This window comes from Triturus cristatus, chromosome 12, assembly GCF_964204655.1.
Source record: "Triturus cristatus chromosome 12, aTriCri1.1, whole genome shotgun sequence".
NCBI classification, from domain to species: Eukaryota; Metazoa; Chordata; class Amphibia; order Caudata; family Salamandridae; genus Triturus; species Triturus cristatus.
Genome location: NC_140595.1, coordinates 108,243,077 through 108,261,313, shown reverse-complemented (window position 1 = coordinate 108,261,313; position 18,237 = coordinate 108,243,077).

Below are 18,237 nucleotides of genomic sequence, written 5' to 3'. Positions count from 1 at the left end.
TGTAGGCCCAGAATTGCGAAATCAGGGATGTCTGAGATGAGGTCTCCTAGCATATCTTTTTGTTGGGCTCAGATTTCAGTTCAAAAGGGCCGGATCGTCAGGCAGTCCCACCATAAATGTCAAAAATCGGCTAGTAAACCACAGTGGTTTCAGTTTCCAGAGGACATCCCAAATGACTCTTCCCCACTATTGCCCTGTCCATGTGGAGCCAGTGTTTGTCCGACTCTCGCTGGGACCACTCAGTAATGACTCAAAGTTAAGTTGCTTTATAACACAAAGCTAAGTCAGGGAGTGCTAGGCTTCCTTCGTCTTTTGGTTTCTGGAAGAGGCTAAAGGGTAGGCATGCTCTTTTATTTTGCCAGATACATTTTGTGAAAGGGTGTGAATGCAAGGTAGATAATTGCGTTCTAATTCCACATGTAAGCTCTGGAAGAGATGAAGACATTTTGGTAGGACCACCATTTTAATGGCATGTATTCTTCCCAGCCAAGACATGGATATGGGAGCCCACCTCTTAATATCGGTCTTAAATTGGCGAAGAAGTGGCGGGTAGTTAGCTATAAATTACCCTGAGATCTTAGGAGCTGTCTTCACACCAAGGTATGTGAGCTCATACTTTGCCCATTGGAAGGGGGTTACAGCTACCAATGCTCTCATCTCCTTGTCAGACAGAGTCAAGTTAAGAAGGAAGGATTTGGGTAGGTTATCTGGGGATACTCTGATCTTCAGGCCCTCCAAGTTGTCGAACATGTTCTTACGATTCATTTTGGCAGTCCCGTGTAGTACCTCCTCATACGTCTGTCACTCTGAATTGGGCATTCCATCTATCACAGATATTATAAAAGTGGAACCAATCATGTTATGGCACAGAATATGCATATCTGTAGAAACCAACCTCAACAAGGAAATTTTAAATTATATTTTTAAACTCAATGTTGTTTCAAGAGTTGCGTGGCTAAAGTATGTGCCGGATTTTATGCATGATCTAGGCCACCCAGAGTTCTATACTAAGCCGAGCACAATGGACACTTTGACAAGCAAAGTGTTAAAAATGAAATGTTTAACCCTACTCGAATCCCTCAGACTAACAGTAGAAATATCAAAGCCTACAGTATTGCATAACCAGATGATCTTAACTACGCATACCATTCAACCATATCTCACATTAGTCTGCGGCACGTATGACAGACTCCTTTGTACAAGATTTAGACTAGGGATACTGCATAGACTAATGAGTTTCCCGAAGATAAATGATTGGTCGAGAGTTATGCAACTGTGCCCTTGTGATGATCGCTCACAGCAAACAACACTTCAGTGAAATATAGGAAATTGATTTTAATGTGACTGTCTGATTGCCCAAAATCTAATTATGTAAAGAGGATCCAAGTATTTGACCTTTAAACGTCTGAGCACTACATGATTCAATGTACGATGTCTAATTATTTCCATGTGTTTTGCTGTCCTATCTTGTGTAATACTTATATGATTTTATGATTCTCTAAACAAAAATTGAATAAAGCTACGTTTGATTTGATTTGATTTGGGCAGGTTTATGTGTAAACTCGCTAACTCTTCAAATCGTCTCAAAACCTCCTGCAGCATTGCTAGGGATTGTTGTTGTTCTGTAAGTGTTAGTAAGATGTCATCAGCAAACAGGAAAATCTTATGGTCCTTGGATCCAAAACCGATACCGCATATTTTCGGGGTCTCTCTTATGTTTGCTGCCGGGGGCTCAATACTAAGTGCGAAGACGAGCGGGAGAGTGGGCACCTCTGTTTTGTCCCCCTGCTAAATAGAAATGGATCCAAATTCACCCCATTAATCCATATCCTGGCATATGGTACAGAAATGTGTGCCTGTACCATTGATATAAAGGATTCTCAGAAGCCGAATCTCTGAAGAGTGTAAAACCGAAAATACCAGTCCACTCGTTCAAATGCCTTATCGACGTCTAGGCCCAGCAGAACCGCTGGGATGTGTTGTTTTTGGTTCCCTTCTTAATGAAATGGATCACTTTTTGAACATTGTCATATGTTTGTCTGTCCTTGATAAAACCGGACTGGTCCGGGTGGATCAGACCAGGCATCAGACCTTCTAATCGTAAAGCCACAATTTGGAGTATAGCCTCATATAGCTAAAGGGGTTGTGAGTCATTACCCTGTTTAGGAGTAACCGTGATAAGGGCATCGCTCATTGTATGGGTCACATTTATGGTGCCAGCTATGTAATTAAAAAGACTGGTCAGGTGGAGTATTTGTTCAGTGGTGAAGGTTTTGTAGAATTGTGCCGTTATGAGATTTGTGTTGTTTCAGCGTCACTATTGCTAGTCGTACCTCTTCTTCACTTATAAGTTCTCCCAATTGTTCATTCTGGGCTACTGTAACCTGTGGAAGTGTTACTGAGCTTAGATAGTCCAGTTGTGGCTGTTGTTGAGCAGCTGTGTATAGCAAGCTATAGAACTAGTCTCTCTTCTAATTCTTAGTTGCCACCCGGAGGCGGAGTAATGTTAATTATGCTCTATTAGCATAAATTGCGTTTAGTTTTCTCATCATGCCTGTGACTTTTTGCTGTAGGGTTAATGTGGAAGTATTTTTATGGCCCTATTAGAGGGTGCTCAATTCTCCTTCCAATGCCAGCCATTCTTTAGTTCTCTCTTTATCAAGGGCCAACATCAATGCTAGGCTTTGTCCTCTCACTTTAATCTTGAAAGAATCCCAGTTATTGGCGGGTGTGCCATCTCAGGGTTTATTCAGTTGGAAAAATTCCCTAATCGATTTCCACAGATCATCTCGGAGAGTTCTGTCCCAGACCAACACGCCATGGAAGAACAGACGGCTATATTTAGGCATGGGACTGTGCCACTCCAGGGAGACGAGCACCGTAACATGACCAGAGATGAGAATGAAGTTTTTTGTCGCTTCTCTAACTTCCCTGATAAGGCCTTGACTAAGGAACACGTAGTCAAGCCTGGATTAGGTACGATGAATGTGGGAGAAAAAGGTATAATCTGTATCCTCTGGGCGACTCCCTCTCCAGGTATCAGTAAGTTCCATTTCTCGTATCGCCTGTTTCAGGCTCTTCAAAACAGTACCCGTGGGTGATCTGTGGGGGTATGTAATGTCAGTTCCAAAGTGCCATGTGAGATTGAAGTCCCCCATCAAAATTATGTCTCCCTCTGCAAATCCTCCCACAAGTGCCAACATGGTCGTTATGAACGCTGCCTAGCTAGCTATGGGTGCGTAGGTTACAGCAACTGTACATAGTTTCCCCCTGACTTGGCCCTTCACAAGCACAATCCTCCCCTCCCTGTCTGTTTTTTAGCCGTTTGGTTGGAATTTTGAGGAGGAATGAAAGAGAAGGGCTACTCCATTATGTTTTGTAGAGGAAGAGGACTTGTATATCAGTGGGTGTGACTTGTGTTTCAGTCTATGATCTTCTGATCGCTTAAGAAGGGTCTCCTGTAGTGCTACAATATCATAGTGCTGATCTAGCAGATATTTCCAAATCTTATGGAGCTTTGCTGTGTCATTACGGCCCTGAACATTTCATGTGTGAGTGTTAATCACCATGATACCGGTAATGTTTCTTTATCTTGTCCATTAATACTCTTCTCACATAGGCTTTCTTTCGCCAAAGTGTACATTGTTAGTTCTGAGCGATCTATGCTGTTCCCCCACATATCTCTTTATCACCAAGGTTCCTGCAAAAGAAAGAATCATAAACCTTAAAGCAAATAAAGTTGGGACAATGGGTCTCCTGTAAAGATTACTAGTGTGGTTTGTGTAGAACATTGGAGGTGATTTTGACCTCTGTTGCTACCATGGTTCTGATGCAGCAACTGTTCGGAAGGTATGTTTTCAATGCTGGTCTCGTATGTTGCAGCATTTATCTTCAGCCTGGGGCCCCCGGAACGAGTACATAGGCAATGCCTGAGTGACAACCAGGGAGTCCTGTGGTTCATATTATAGTCTAACTGGGCTTTGCCATCAGGCTGACAACGTTATCGTTCATCGGTTTGTAGTGCTCAGGTCTATGGGCGTTCCTGCTTTGTGGGTAGTAACTAATAGGCTGCATATGATGGCCATATTTTGCTGGGTCAGCATTTTCTCTGTGGTTAGGGAGGACGTCTGGTCTGTCACGGGCCTCCGCCCCCGGTTCCAGCGGTGGCTATTCCTTGGCAATCAGTCTCATCATGGCAGTCGTCCTTTTTGGGTGTCAGAAATCTTAACAGTGTGAGGGCCTCTTTTACACTTTTGCAGGAACCTTGGTGATAAAGAGATATGTGGGGGAACAACATAGATCGCTCAGAACTAACAATGTACACTTTAGCGAAAGAAAGCCTATGTGAGAAGAGTATTAATGGGAAAGATAGAGAAACATTACCGGAATCATGGTGATTAACACTCACACATGGAATGTTCGGGCCGTAATGACACAGCATAGCTCCATAAGATTTGGAAATATCTGCTAGATCAGCACTATGATATTGTAGCACTACAGGAGACCCATCTTAAGCGATCAGAAGATCATAGACTGAAACACAAGTCACACCCTCTGATATACAAGTCCTCTTCCTCTACAAAACATAATGGAGTAGCCCTTCTCTTTCATTCCTCCTCAAAATTCCAACCAAACGGCTAAAAAACAGACAGGGAGGGGAGGATTGTGTTGTGAAGGGCCAAGTCAGGGGGAAACTATGTACAGTTGCTATAACCTACGCACCCATAACTAGCCAGGCAGCGTTCATAACGACCATGTTGGCACTTGTGGGAGGATTTGCAGAGGGAGACATAATTTTGATGGGGGACTTCAATCTCACATGGCACTTTGGAACTGACATTACATACCCCCACAGATCACCCACGGGTACTTTTCTGAAGAGCCTGAAACAGGCGATACGAGAAATGGAACTTACTGATACCTAGAGAGGGAGTCGCCCAGAGGATACAGATTATACCTTTTTCTCCCACATTCATCGTACCTAATCCAGGCTCGACTAAGTGTTCCTTAGTCAAGGCCTCATCAGGGAAGTTAGAGAAGCGACAATAAACTTCATTCTCATCTCTGGTCATGTTACGGTGCTCGTCTCCCTGGAGTGGCACAGTCCCATGCCTAAATATAGCCGTCTGTTCTTCCATGGCGTGTTGGTCTGGGACAGAACTCTCCGAGATGATCTGTGGAAATTGATTAGGGAATTTTTCCAACGGAATAAACCCTGAGATGCCACACCCACCAATAACTGGGATTCATTCAAGATTAAAGTGAGAGGACAAAGCCTAGCATTGATGTTGGCCCTTGATAAAGAGAGAACTAGAGAATGGCTGGCATTGGAAGGAGAATTGAGCACCCTCTAATAGGGCCATAAAAATACTTCCACATTAACCCTACAGCAAAAAGTCACAGGCATGATGAGAAAACTAAACGCAATTTATGCTAATAGAGCATAATTAACATTACTCCGCCTCCGGGTGACAACTAAGAATTAGAAGAGAGACTAGTTCTATAGCTTGCTTGCAATGTGATATGCCTTATTCCGTAATTCAAAACCTAGGCCAAAAGGGTATGTCCAGTAAAACATTATGTTCTCCTGGTGCAGTTTATCTGTGACTGGTCTGAACGGTTCTAGGGGCCCCAGGATCGCTGGTGCTATGTCCTGGTATAGCTCACATGTAAATTCCTGAAACTGTACCACGTCTAGCTTACTGGCAGCTTGTCAGATCATCTATTTAGTCTTAAAGTAATGTAGTTTGGCCAGGATATTTCTTGAGCGCAGCTTCTTTTTTTTTATGGGTTTCTCAACCCTATGTACTTTTTCTATTTTGAGTTTATATTCGTTGTGCTAAAGGTTTCAGAAAAAAGGCTTACCACGAAGGCCTCCAGGTCGGGCCCTTCGGCCCTTCCTTCAGATTTCGGACTCTAATGTTGTCTCGCCTGGACCTGTTCTCTAGATCTTTCTTTTTCATGAGAACTGCATGCAATTGACTTTGGAGATCTTGTGCAGTTGCTGCCATCGGGTCTGTACATTGTTCAAGCTCCGATGTCTTGGCCTCTATGTCCACCACCCAGGACTTTACCGAGTCCACATCTTGTGAGATCAGTCTGCCACTGAGGTCGGCCTTCAATGTCTCGAGGGAGTTAAACAAGTTGGCCCTGAATTCCTCTCTTCATTTTTGCTTGAATTCGCGAAGTGAGGTGAGGAGATCTTCCTGGGTAAGCGCCATCCTGTACTCCTCCCCTGTAGACGCTTCATTTCTTTTGGCTGGTGTGGGGGTGAAATAGCTGTAGAGTCTATTATTCTGTTGTATTTTGGGCTGCATAAAGATAAACCCTGAGTGCACCCAGGTGTGCAGAGATGGTGCTCAGGAATTAGCTTCCAGATTAGATCTCCGTGTGCCAGTTCCGTTCAGGTATAGGGTGCACTCCAATTATCATAGCAACACTACTGCCTCCATGAGCCGTCGTCCCTGTGTGCCATCATGTATTCCAAGAAATCCCACTGGTCCGTTGGTCTTCCCCTTTTTCCACTGCTCTTGAAATTGTTTGGGCCCTTCTTGTGCCCTTGTGTGCCCCTTTTTCTAGACCTTTAACTGGCCACTTAGAAAGTCCTTGCCTCTGGGTTGGTCAGAGCTAGGATCAGGCTCCGGTGAGCTCCTCTGCCAAGGTCAGGCATCATCAAGATCAGCTCTCAGGATATAGCCACTCTCCCATGGGGGTAGAGTTCCCCCTCTTTTGGACCAGATGAACTCCTCTGATTACTCTGTGCAGCCACACCGTTGAGAGGTTCTAGCCCCCGTTAGGCTGTGCTTGTCAACCATCTGTACCGGGGGGCACCATCTTGAAGTCAGGCAAGCCGCAAGTCTCCGGTCGCATCACCCCCGTGTCGGTACCGACTTCTGTGTCCTCCCTCATACCACCGCGTGCTCTGTTCATGGTAGCTGCTTCCCCAGGACCAGGGGCCTAGCGTTCTACTTCCTGGGTCGCTCTGCTAGAGGGTCAGCAGCATGTTGGTGTGGCCCGTGCCACTCGCTCCCCATTCACTGTCCTGTTTCTGGCATTCAGAATTGTCTCAGGTGTCTTCGATGAGTGGGGATATCAGCATATGTTTGCTACACCCCGGGGTACTCCATGTCTTCCCCGCCTCATGTCTCAGGGCAAGACTGTAGCTAGGGGGAGCTCCAAATCTCAGGCCCGCGCTTCATTACTCCTCTCGCCATCCTTCCTCATCGGGTCATATCTTCACTGGCAAAATCTGTAAATTGACACCGCCAAGTGCCCCCGGGTGAGTGTTTGGATTTTGGGACAGTGGAGTCGCGTTGGACGTTTGATTTCTTTCCGTTATCACTCGGTGGTAGCAGAGCCGTCTTGGATCATGTCCACACGGCCATCTTGGCTGGCCACGCCTCCCAGATCCATAAAATCTTAAGCAGTACTTCTGCACGCCGACAGTTAGTGCCACGTGGCTCTACACCAGCATCTGTCCATCCCGGATGTGATGTTTGGGCCCTATATAGACACTACCCAGTTACTTTTGTTCTGTGCCAACAGATGGGGATTCAGAGCTACCCCTCGCCTCTCTTGAAACTGAATTTTTTATTAAAATGCTATAGTGTGCAAGGGAAAATGTCACCTCCTAAATTTACAGGGTTCCATCCATGTGGGAAATGTAGCAAACTGAAGTCTGTGACCCACCACTCGTGGATTGCCTGCTGTTCATGCGGTCAGACCACAACTCTTTAAGGCCTGCATTTACTGTGCTTTGAAGCACCCCAAGGCCATCCAGGAATAGGAAGTAAAGCTCTTTGTGGCTATACTCCGCAATGCTCCACGTTCTGACCAGTCAATGACCTAAGGCAGGTCTCAGTCACACTTTTGAGGCTGTTCCCACAACAGATTATCCGTACGGTCTAAATCCTCAGGTAAGTCCAAGGGTAAAAAACAAGTACTCCAAGCTGGACTCTGTCCCATCCCCTACTCTCTCAAAACTGATTCAGAGTCTTGCCCTCCAACAACCCAAAGTTTGGGGGCCTTCAACAAAACCGCAGTAATTTGAGTAGTTGTGCAAACCCATGCGGTGGCTTTTTGGCATGTGACTGGCACTTTACAATGTGGGAGATGAATTCCAATACTCTTCTGAACCCCAAATTTAGTGAACCCTAAAATTTACCTTAGTCAGTTCAGCTCTGTGAGTCTTCTCGTTGATCTGCCTGTAAGAGACGATCCTTCCTATCAACAACACAAATGTAGCAGAGTATAATCATAATTAGAAACTTGGACCCCTCAAGAACTGAGTGCTAGATAAAAATATAGGGGGTCATTACGATGGCGGATGGCCCGCCCCCGACAGCCTGTCGGTGGTGAGACCTCCGCCATCGTAGTGTGGTTTTCCACCCGCCAGATTACAATGGGGGGCGGAAACATGGCCGTGGGATAGACTGACTGCCACGGTTCCGACAGGTGGTCATTTTCCGACCACCTGTCGCAGCACCCACATAGTCCAGCATTGCAGCGGTGCCTGTCAGGCACTGCTGTCGGGATTATGATATCCCTTTTCGCTGATATTTCGCTGTGGTCAACCCACCATGAAACAACAGGCGGAAATGGATTTGAAGGCCTGTAGCGGGCACCCACTTCATCCCTGGTCCTGGTGCAAGAGTAGTGGGGAGAGTTCCGTGCATAATGTGGCAGGCACCTCATAGTGCCTGCCACGTTGTGCAGGGAAATGTTAAGGGTGCCTTTTTAGCATTGCGGTGGGTGCTGCAGCTAGCAGCACCCGTTGCAATGTTAAAAATGGCAGGTGTGACCGCGGTCGTGACGGTCGCATCGTAATAGCATATGTGGGACCACCGCCTTATAGGTGGGCGGTCCCCATACCCGGAACGATGGCACACGGACAGTAGTTTGTCCGCCATTATAATCAGGGCCTAAGTTTAAAAGGTTTAATACACAATCGATAATAAAAACATTAGAGAGAAATGCATAATTGAAGTTTTAGATACAGAATAACAAATCACAACAGAAACCCTTGCTAGTCAATAAAATCACTCCAAAATTCTAAGCTTCAGACTCAAAAAGAGTACTGACAGCAGCCAAAGTGAGGAAAAAAATCTCAGCATAATTGGACAGAGCTTCTGGAGGAAAATGGAAAGTCGCTTCCGCTCTATCAAAATGAGGGGTTTGTATACACAAATTATACATATTAATTAAAATAACTGCAAACTCAGCATGGTATGCTCATGGTTAGGTTGCATTGACTAATCAAAAACAATTTCGTAAACCTGAAAGGCTCTTAACACTAACCCATTTCTTGAGGATACAGAAATGTTCTGATTGCTTCCTCAGCATCTGCACTATGGATATGTACAACACAATATGAAACATTGTCTTAACAATAGCTCATAGAATTATGTTCTTCTGCATGCCTACATCAGAACTAGCATAGCACTCAACAATGTCTCAATGGTTAATTATTTGTAGGCAAGTATGTAAAGTGTAAAACATCGATTACAGTTGAAAAGGAAAAAAGGGAGAGAACAAAAGTTTGTGTATGTTGTATTGAGCGGTCTTAATTTAAAAAATAGTGAGAACAAATATCATATTAGCACTATTTAAATAGTATGTGGGTGTAACCCAAACATTCATGTGCACATCAGTGCTTGTTCCAGAAGTGAACTGCGCAAGTGACACGTGAAGCAGTGTGAGGAACACCGAAAAAAACAATAAAAGATATATGATTTGAAGATTGGTTACAAAACAGAATATTGAGAGTACATGAAGTAATCAACAAATTAAAGGAACCATAGAATGCCCAAAGATGCGCTGGGTGGTTGACCACGTTTCAACCTATAAGTAATTCAGGTCATCATCATGACCAGGTTTCAAAGAATTTGGTCAGAGCTGTGGTGGAAGACTATGTCCACGAGGGTGGTTGATGCAATAAATGTATAGATGAAACTGTATACGTGATTATCAATCAAAGGTATTTGAGGCAAGCGTTCATGTTTCTATCTCTAAAAAAGTACATACCTTCTGCAATGCTAGATTCGCTTTGTACAACACTCGATTCTCCATTAGTTCACTGGAACATGAACACTTGCCTCAGATACCTTTGATTGTACTGCAACAAGCAGGGCTGGGTGGGGTTGTAGACCCTGTGCCAGAGGACACTGCATCTCTGACCATGGCTGGAACACTAGGGGATTTTTCTGGTTATTTGCCACTTGTTCTCATAATGATAGGTTGGACAAGCTCAGATGATGACACCTCGCCAATCACAAATAGGGATTTCATTTGGATGTGGTGCAAGAACTTGTCCTTGAATTGGGAGAGCCATGGCTCAGTCTTTTCACCACCACCGAGGGCACACAATGTCAGCTCTTTTGCACATTAGAAATTTCACAACGTCTCACTTGGAGACACATTCCACCTAGAGTAGAACTCAGGACTCCGGTATGTTTTTCCGCCGATACCCCACTTGCCTGGAGTTTTGAAGAAGATTAGGACTGACCAGGTCCAAGTTATACGTGTGGACCCAAATGGGGAAAAGAGAGTTTGGTATCCCAGACTCCTAGGTATGAGCATTGGTCCTGTGATCAGGCTTTTTCTTCTGGAGGTCCTCCGGTTATAGCTGCACGGCAGGGTCCTGCATCCCAACTTGTGCACGCTCAACCTCCATGCTTGGGCAATGTGGAGAGCGGTTGTGTGTCTTTGACCTGGCTCCTGAAGCTGTTGGCGTCATCTTAGTAGCCAGGCATTCCTCAACCAAGCCTGTATATACCAGCTGCTTGGAACTTTGAGGCGTAGTGTGCTACCAAGCTGATTAACCCACTTTATGTGAAATTGTTCCAAGTGGTATTGCTTGTTTTATCTCTTACTAAGCAAGGACTTGCATTGGACATTGTAAATGAGTTTGTGTTTGCTCTTTCAGCCTTTTTACGGTTGCTGGAGCACCCTTCTTTATTTTAGTCATCCACAGTGTTGTGCTTTCTTAAGGGTTTACAGTATATGTTTTCCCTTCTCCATATATTTTGCAACAAAGGGATTTGAACCTGATTCTTCCAACCCTCATGTGCGCTCCTATCCAGACTCTCCACAGCTTTGCTCTTCGGCTCCTCATCCACAAAACAGTCTTTCTTGTCACCATAACATTGGAATGGCTGGTGAGTGAGTGCAAGCCCTCTCTATCAACCCTCCTTATACAAGCTTTTACCGGAAAAGCACGTTCTACAGACTTGTGTCTTCTTCCTTCAGAAGGTAGTGACTCTATTTCATGTTGTACAGAATATCATTCTTCTTTGTTCCACCTCACCCCTCCAAGGAGGACTAGAGATTCCATCTATTAAGTCTAATGATGGCTCTTAGTTTCTATCTCGATATATTGATAGTACCAGACAACACTGGGTGGAGTATCCGCTCTTTATTGGAATTGCTGGAGTGAAAAAAGGAAAGGCAGTACAGAAGAGGACCATCTCTTGCTGGAACATGCTGTGAATTAAGATCAGCTATGCATTAGCCAAAGAACAGCCCATGAAGAGCTAATGGGCTCACTCCACCCGAGCGAAGGCTGCTGCTGGTTTGGCAAATGGAGTGCCTGTCTTGGAGATTTACCAGGCAGCTACCTGGGTGCCCTCTACACATTCACAAAGCACTATTGTCAGGACAATCAAGCCAGTCGAGAGGGGTACTTTGCCAGCTCGGTCCTGCATAACCTTTTGTTTTGAGCTAGTTCACAGACTCACCTCTTGGGAGGTACCGCTTTGGTATCTACAAAAGGAGAGTAATCGGTGGTGAGAGGTCTCTATCAGAAGAACAAGTTTCTTATTTGTTAGGTAACGTTCTTTTTGGTAGAGACTGTGAATTCTTCACAGACCTTCCCAACCTCCCTCTTCTGTAACCTGGACTCTGCTGCTTTAAAAAGATTTCAATTAGAGATCTGCACACTGGTAACCACCAATCTGGGTTTTGTATTCTGAGTCTGAAGGAGCAGATGGCTCACAAAGCAAGGGATGTCGGAGCTTATGTGATGCACCTAAATGGGTCCCCGTACATCAAGTATGAGTGGAGCATCTCATCGCAGAGCAGCGCGCTTCACCTGTCGGCATGCTGGTGTACTATTTAAGATTTTGCAGCTCCTAACTTCAGAAGAGTATTCAAAAAGTAATGAATCTCCAGAAAGAGCATTACTGAAGTTAAGTAACTTGTTTTTTCTTGAAACCATTAAATGTGGTAAATGATGGCTATTCAAACCCCTTAACAACATTTGTACTTCAGTATTGTTTCAGAGATTCTTGTACCTCAATCCCTGACTTCAGGCAGGAAATCTCCAGTGCAATTTTAAAACAGTAGTATCATGTAATAGAATGTATTTTGTAAATGATCCACTTTATTCTTTTAGGTCTACCTAGACGACGAAGACCTGGATTTGCTCTGAATTTTAGTTCCATTAGATGCTTCATACCGCAGAAGTTTTCTTATTTATATCATGCATGCGAAAATCTAACTATGATCAACTCCTTTAAACAAATGTCATCAGAGAATCTGTCTGTAGACAATCCTCTTACATTACTTCTCAACGCTTTCTGTCCCAGTCCTGAAATAACATTTTTTTTCTTTGCTCTTAAGGCTTTCCATGCTCACTTGCAAAAGGCAGAAATCCACTCTTTAAAGCAAGTGCAGTATTTAATTTAGTTAGACCGTCAGTGATTGAAAATGCAACAGTGTGTACATGATCACAGAACTAAACTCCATATGATTAAAAAAACAAAAAGCATCATGGGAGCTTGCTTCAAATCACAGCACTTTTTCCCTTTGTAGTTTCTCTCCTGGAAGGTTGCCTTTCTGGTAGCCATAACATCCCTTAGACATATTAGTAAGCTACAGGCCCTCACAATACAGGAACCTTTCTTCCTGGTCCATATTTCTAGGCTAGTTATTAGGACCAACCCCAAGTTCCTACCTATGGTGGTCTCCCCATTCCCCCTTAACCAAACAATTGTGCTCCTGGTCTTCTTTCCATGTCCTGACTAGGTAGCCTAGAAAGCACTTCACACTCCTGACTTAAAACATGTTCTCATGTATTAGTAGACAGGACCAAACCTTTCCGTAAAACACAACAGTTTTTTATTTCCTTTACACTGCCTCATGAAGTTCACCTGGCAGTATTGCCGGGTGGATCATTAAATGTTTCCAGCACTGTTACCTTAAAGCCAAAAGGGCTCTACCTACCACCCCATGCAGCTCTACATCCGCAAGATGGGTGATACTACGACGTTTCTTGGGAACATGCCCATAGCTGACATCTGTAAAGCTGCTGCATGGGGGGGCGTGGCTTGGCGAGCCAAGATGGTGGACGAGCTTTAAGCCGGCTCCCGCCCGCCCGTTACATATATCCGTATATTTATCCTTTTTCCCGGAGCTGAGGCACCCTGCTTCGAGGCGGTGGGGTGTGACTGGCAGCGGAGGCAGCCCGAGCGATGCTGGAGGTCTGGGGTCCCCTGTGAGACGCCAGACGATCGAGCGGCGTTCCCGGCCTGGTGTGGCGGTGTGAGCCGCGGCCTCCAGTGTGCGGGGAGGCGGGGCTTGGCCTTCACTTGTGGAACAGCGGCGGGGACCCGCATTGAGCCCAGCAGTTGCCGGACGGGGCGTGAGTGGTAGGCGGCGGAGCGGCGCCCTGAGGCAGGAGAGTCAGCCCAGCCTGGAGGGGACCTGTGGTGGCTTCCTGGAGCGCCCTGGCCCGGAGGGGCATACGAAGCGGTGAGGTGTGGTGAGTAAACCGGCCGGGCTTTGGGCCCCACGTCAGCGTCGCTCCCCGGCTCTCGGTACACCGCGTTTCCCCACCCCCACACCAGTGATCCGGGGGTTTGGCGGCCGATTCAGGTCGCATGGGGAGAAGGGACCTGTTGGGGGCTGCTGGGACGGACCCACAGAAATCCGGCCCAGACAGGGAGGGCTGCAATATCCTTGACCCCTGAGACGGTGTGACCTGACTCAGTCGGCCGGCTGGGTGGGTGCGGATGTCGCGCCCTCCCCGGGGCATTATCCTAGAGGTGGCGCCTGGATCCTACTGGTGGTGATTGGGCCTAGTCCAGTGAAGGCCGGTGGCACGCGGATCACACGTGGGCGGCCTTGAGCCTGGGGCGGGGAAGCCAGGACCCTGATCCCTAGAGCTCCCACCAGACGGTTGGCGCTTTTGACTCTTCTCAGGGGCAGCATCCCGGAGGCCGCGTCGTAGGTGGCTGAGGAGACTTACCTTCGGGCCCGTCTGGTTTTGCGCGTCTGGGGCCTTGGAGCAGGATCTGAGACGATGACCAAGGACAAACATGGTGGAGGCGCGGCAAAACAGGGGCCGATAGATAAATTCACGGGCCCGGGCCTGGCGGGGACGGCTGCGGGGGGCTCCTCGGCCACGACGCCGGACAACGCAGCTCTCCTGGCAGCTATAATGCAATCTCGAGACATGCTGGATGCCAAGATTGGGGCAGTTGGGTCGGAAGTTATGCTGCTGCGCCAGGACCTGCTCAATGCGGTTGCCCGCATCACGGAGACTGAAACTAGGGTGTCGGGAGTTGAGGATGAGGTGGCGACGCTGAGGAAGCAGGTTGCGGCCTTGGAGTCGACCCAGCGGGGTCTAGCGGGCAGGGTCGAGGATGCAGAAGGACGGGCCCGCAGAAACAACTTGCGCTTTGTGGGTTTTCCGGAAGGCTGCGAGGGGAGCAATATGGAGCGCTTTCTTTCCCAATTGCTCGAGGGCTGGCTCCCGCCTGAGTCGCTGTCCCGCAGCTTCGTGGTGGACCCAGAAGCCGCAGGTGGGTGCCCGTCCGCGGCCAGTCATCACTAGAATCCTTAATTATCATGAAAGGGACGACATTCTTCGCCAAGCCAGAGAGAAGGAGCCTCTTCACTTTGACAACTCCCGCATCCTCGTCATCCCAGATTACACGTGCATGGTCCAACGGCAGCGCCAATCTTTCCTGGCGGCCAAGGCTCGGCTGCGAGAACTTCATCTCTCCTACGCTCTTCTCTATCCAGATCGCCTGAGGGTTGTCTATGAGTCCCATACGTTGTTCTTTGACTCGCCGGAGGAAGTATTCAAATGGACGGATGAGACAGTAAAGCTGCGCCCTCATACACCCCCTGGTAGGGAATCAGACTCGTCCCAGAATGAGGCGTCAGGAAACAATTTGCAGGGATTATCAAAGACACAATGGCGTTCCAGATCCCGCCGTCGCAATAAGTCCGGGGGGGGGGGGGGCCTGCGTGGGGCTGGCCCGGTGACTGGTCGTCCGCCGTCTGGGTCCTGAGGGCCCAGGAGTTCCCTGGGTTTGAGACATGTTTGCTTTGCCTCATGGGCTAGCCTTTGGCTGCTTCATCTTCCTTTGTGTGCGGGGCTGCCTTGGCCCCGGAGAATGGTGTGAAGGGCAGATACCACCGTAGCAGGTTGTGGGTGGGGATTCTGTGTTTTAGTTGTGGGAGACAAGTTGGGGATCCATTGGTTGGGAACTCCTGAGGTCCACGGTTGGGGCCTTGGGATGTCTCTCACCGCGACAGGTACTTCAGTGTTTGTGAGGTATGGGGTGGGGGAGGCGGGGTTGGGGGGTGTTTACCGCACTTTTGTACAGAGCTGGGCATGGGCAGAGGCAGACTTCGGAGTCTCGTCGTTGCTACCATACTATTGTCATACCTCCCATGGCGACAGATTCCCCGGGGGCTAATGGGCGATTAGCCACAATAAAAGTGTTGAGCTGGAATGTCCGGGGCGCCCTGGACAAGATCAAGAGGGGGGCTATCCTCAAGTCATTTGACTTGGGCAGACACACATGGGAGATATATCTTCGATCAGGGGCAGATAGGGACGGAACAGGTAGTTTTTGGTATTGTGTACGCCCCCCCCCCCCTTGTCCTGGACATTTGCTGAGCAACTCATGGCGCTCTGGGCGGACATCCCAGATGTTCTGGGGATTATGGGGGGGACTGGAATGATGTGATGGATCTCTCATGAGACCGACAGTCCGGGGACCAGGGACGAGGGGAGGGTGGGCCTACGAAACTCAATGCACTGGTCGGTGGCCTAGCATGGGTGGATGCCTGGCGGCGCCACCACAGCATTGCCTGTGAATACACTTACCTGTCGGCAGTACATGGCTCCTTCTCCCGCCTCGACTACATTTTCCTCTCTGGGGCCGCGGCGTCCCGATTGGTGGAAGCGGAGATTCTTCTGCGAGGGCTTTCGGATCATTCCCCAGTGTCTGCTGTCCTCCGGATGGGGGGCGCGGGGCGGCCATTCCATTGGCGGCTCTCGGTGTGGCACCTGCAACAAAATGACTTTAGGGCACATATGACTACGGCATTAGATCAATACTTGACACTGTATGTGGGATCCGTGTCCGGGGCAGACATGTTGTGGGAGGCGTGGAAGCCGACACTACGCTGGGCTGATATCTCATACTGCGCAGCGGCCCGCCGCAAGCGCCGAGAGGGGCTGGTTCAAGCGGAAGCCGAAGTCACGGAATTGGAGCATAAGGGCCGGGAGGATGGGGGTGAGGTGTCTCGCCGGCAGCTACTCTACGCACAGCAGACGTACGGTTCTCTCTTGCTCGACGAGGCACGCCAGGCCTGGTTAGCCACCAGGAGTCGAGTATACCAATGGGGGGATAAATCAGGTGCGATGCTGCACAGGTTGTGTCAGGGTATATATCATACCCAGGATCTCCCGGGGATCGTAAACCCAGAGGGCACACCTCTTGCAGATTCGGGTGCGCTCGCCAATAGTTTCGCTACATACTATGCCGGCCTATATAGCCCCAGTGAATGTCTCACGGAAACGGAAGTAGAGCGGTTTTTACGTGATCACCCTATCATGGCTCTATCAGAGGCGGCGCGGACTAAACTGGATCTCCCGTTTACGGTGTAGGAATTCGGGGAGGCGCTGGGTGGCCTCAACCCGGGCAAGGCCCCGGGCCCAAATGGGTTCCCGAGTGAGTTTTTCAAGAAGTATTTCCTCCAATTAGGTCCACATTACAAGGCGGTGGTGGAGGAGGCTCGGGACTATGGGTTGTTACCTCGGAACTGGAAGCATGCGGAATTAGTGGTGTTCCACAAACCAGGCATACCCCCGAGGGAACACGCCTCGTATCGTCCAATTTCCCTCCTTAACGTGGAGGCAAATATCTTGGCGAAAGCCCTGGCCAACCGCCTCTTGCCATACATTACCTCTCTGGTTCACCCGGACCAGGCGGGTTTTATGCCATCCCACGCAACGCGGCATAACATTCGGCGGGCTCACGTTGCGATCGCCGAGGTGCAGCGGTTGGGGGTTCCAGCAGCCCTGTTGTTGGAGGATATGGATCGGGCATTTGACTCCCTTAGCTGGCGATATCTGTTCCTGCTGCTGAAACGTTTGAATTTTGGTCTGCGGTTCATATCCTACGTGCGGCCTCTATACACGGAGCTTACGGCCTCGGTCAGGGTAGCGGGGGCGACCTCAATGACTTTCCCTGTACAACGTGGAACACGCCAGGGGTGCCCCCTGTCCCCCTATCTGTTTGCCCTGGCCATGGAGCCTTTGGCAGCCTGGGTGCGGATAGACGCGCAAATCTCCGGCTTTGAGTGGGAGAATGGACTACTCGATCGCATAGCTCTCTATGCGGACGACGTCTTATTTTTTCTAACGGATCTTGACCGCACGGATGGGGGGCGCGGGGCGGCCATTCCATTGGCGGCTCTCGGTGTGGCACCTGCAATACTCCGTATTATGCAGCTTTTTGGAGAGACTTCGGGTATTTTCATGAATCCCCAGAAGTCTACCCTGTGGGTATTGGGGGGTCCGACTCAGTTGCAGGGGTGGGCCTCCACGGTGCGGATAGCGGCGGGGGGACTCAAGTTTTTAGGGGTGTTCTTATCAACTACCCCGGCGGTTTCCTGGGAGCGTAATGTGGTGCCCGTATGGGATCGTATTTGCCAAGACATCAAATTGTGGGCCCGCATGCCGCTCACAATATTCGGTCGGTCCGCGATCTTTAAGATGGTGGCCCTTCCCCTTCTTCTGTACCAGCTACAGAATCATCCGTATGCGATTCCAGCGGGCTGGTTCCGTCGGGTGAATTCGACCCTGGGTCAGTTCTTGTGGGAGGGTGGGGCGGTTCGGGTGGCCCTGCGGACGTGTTTCCTATCAACCTACGAGGGGGGGCTGGCCACGTCAGATATGCTTTCCTACAACCAGGCCTCCCACCTGCTGGTCCTGAA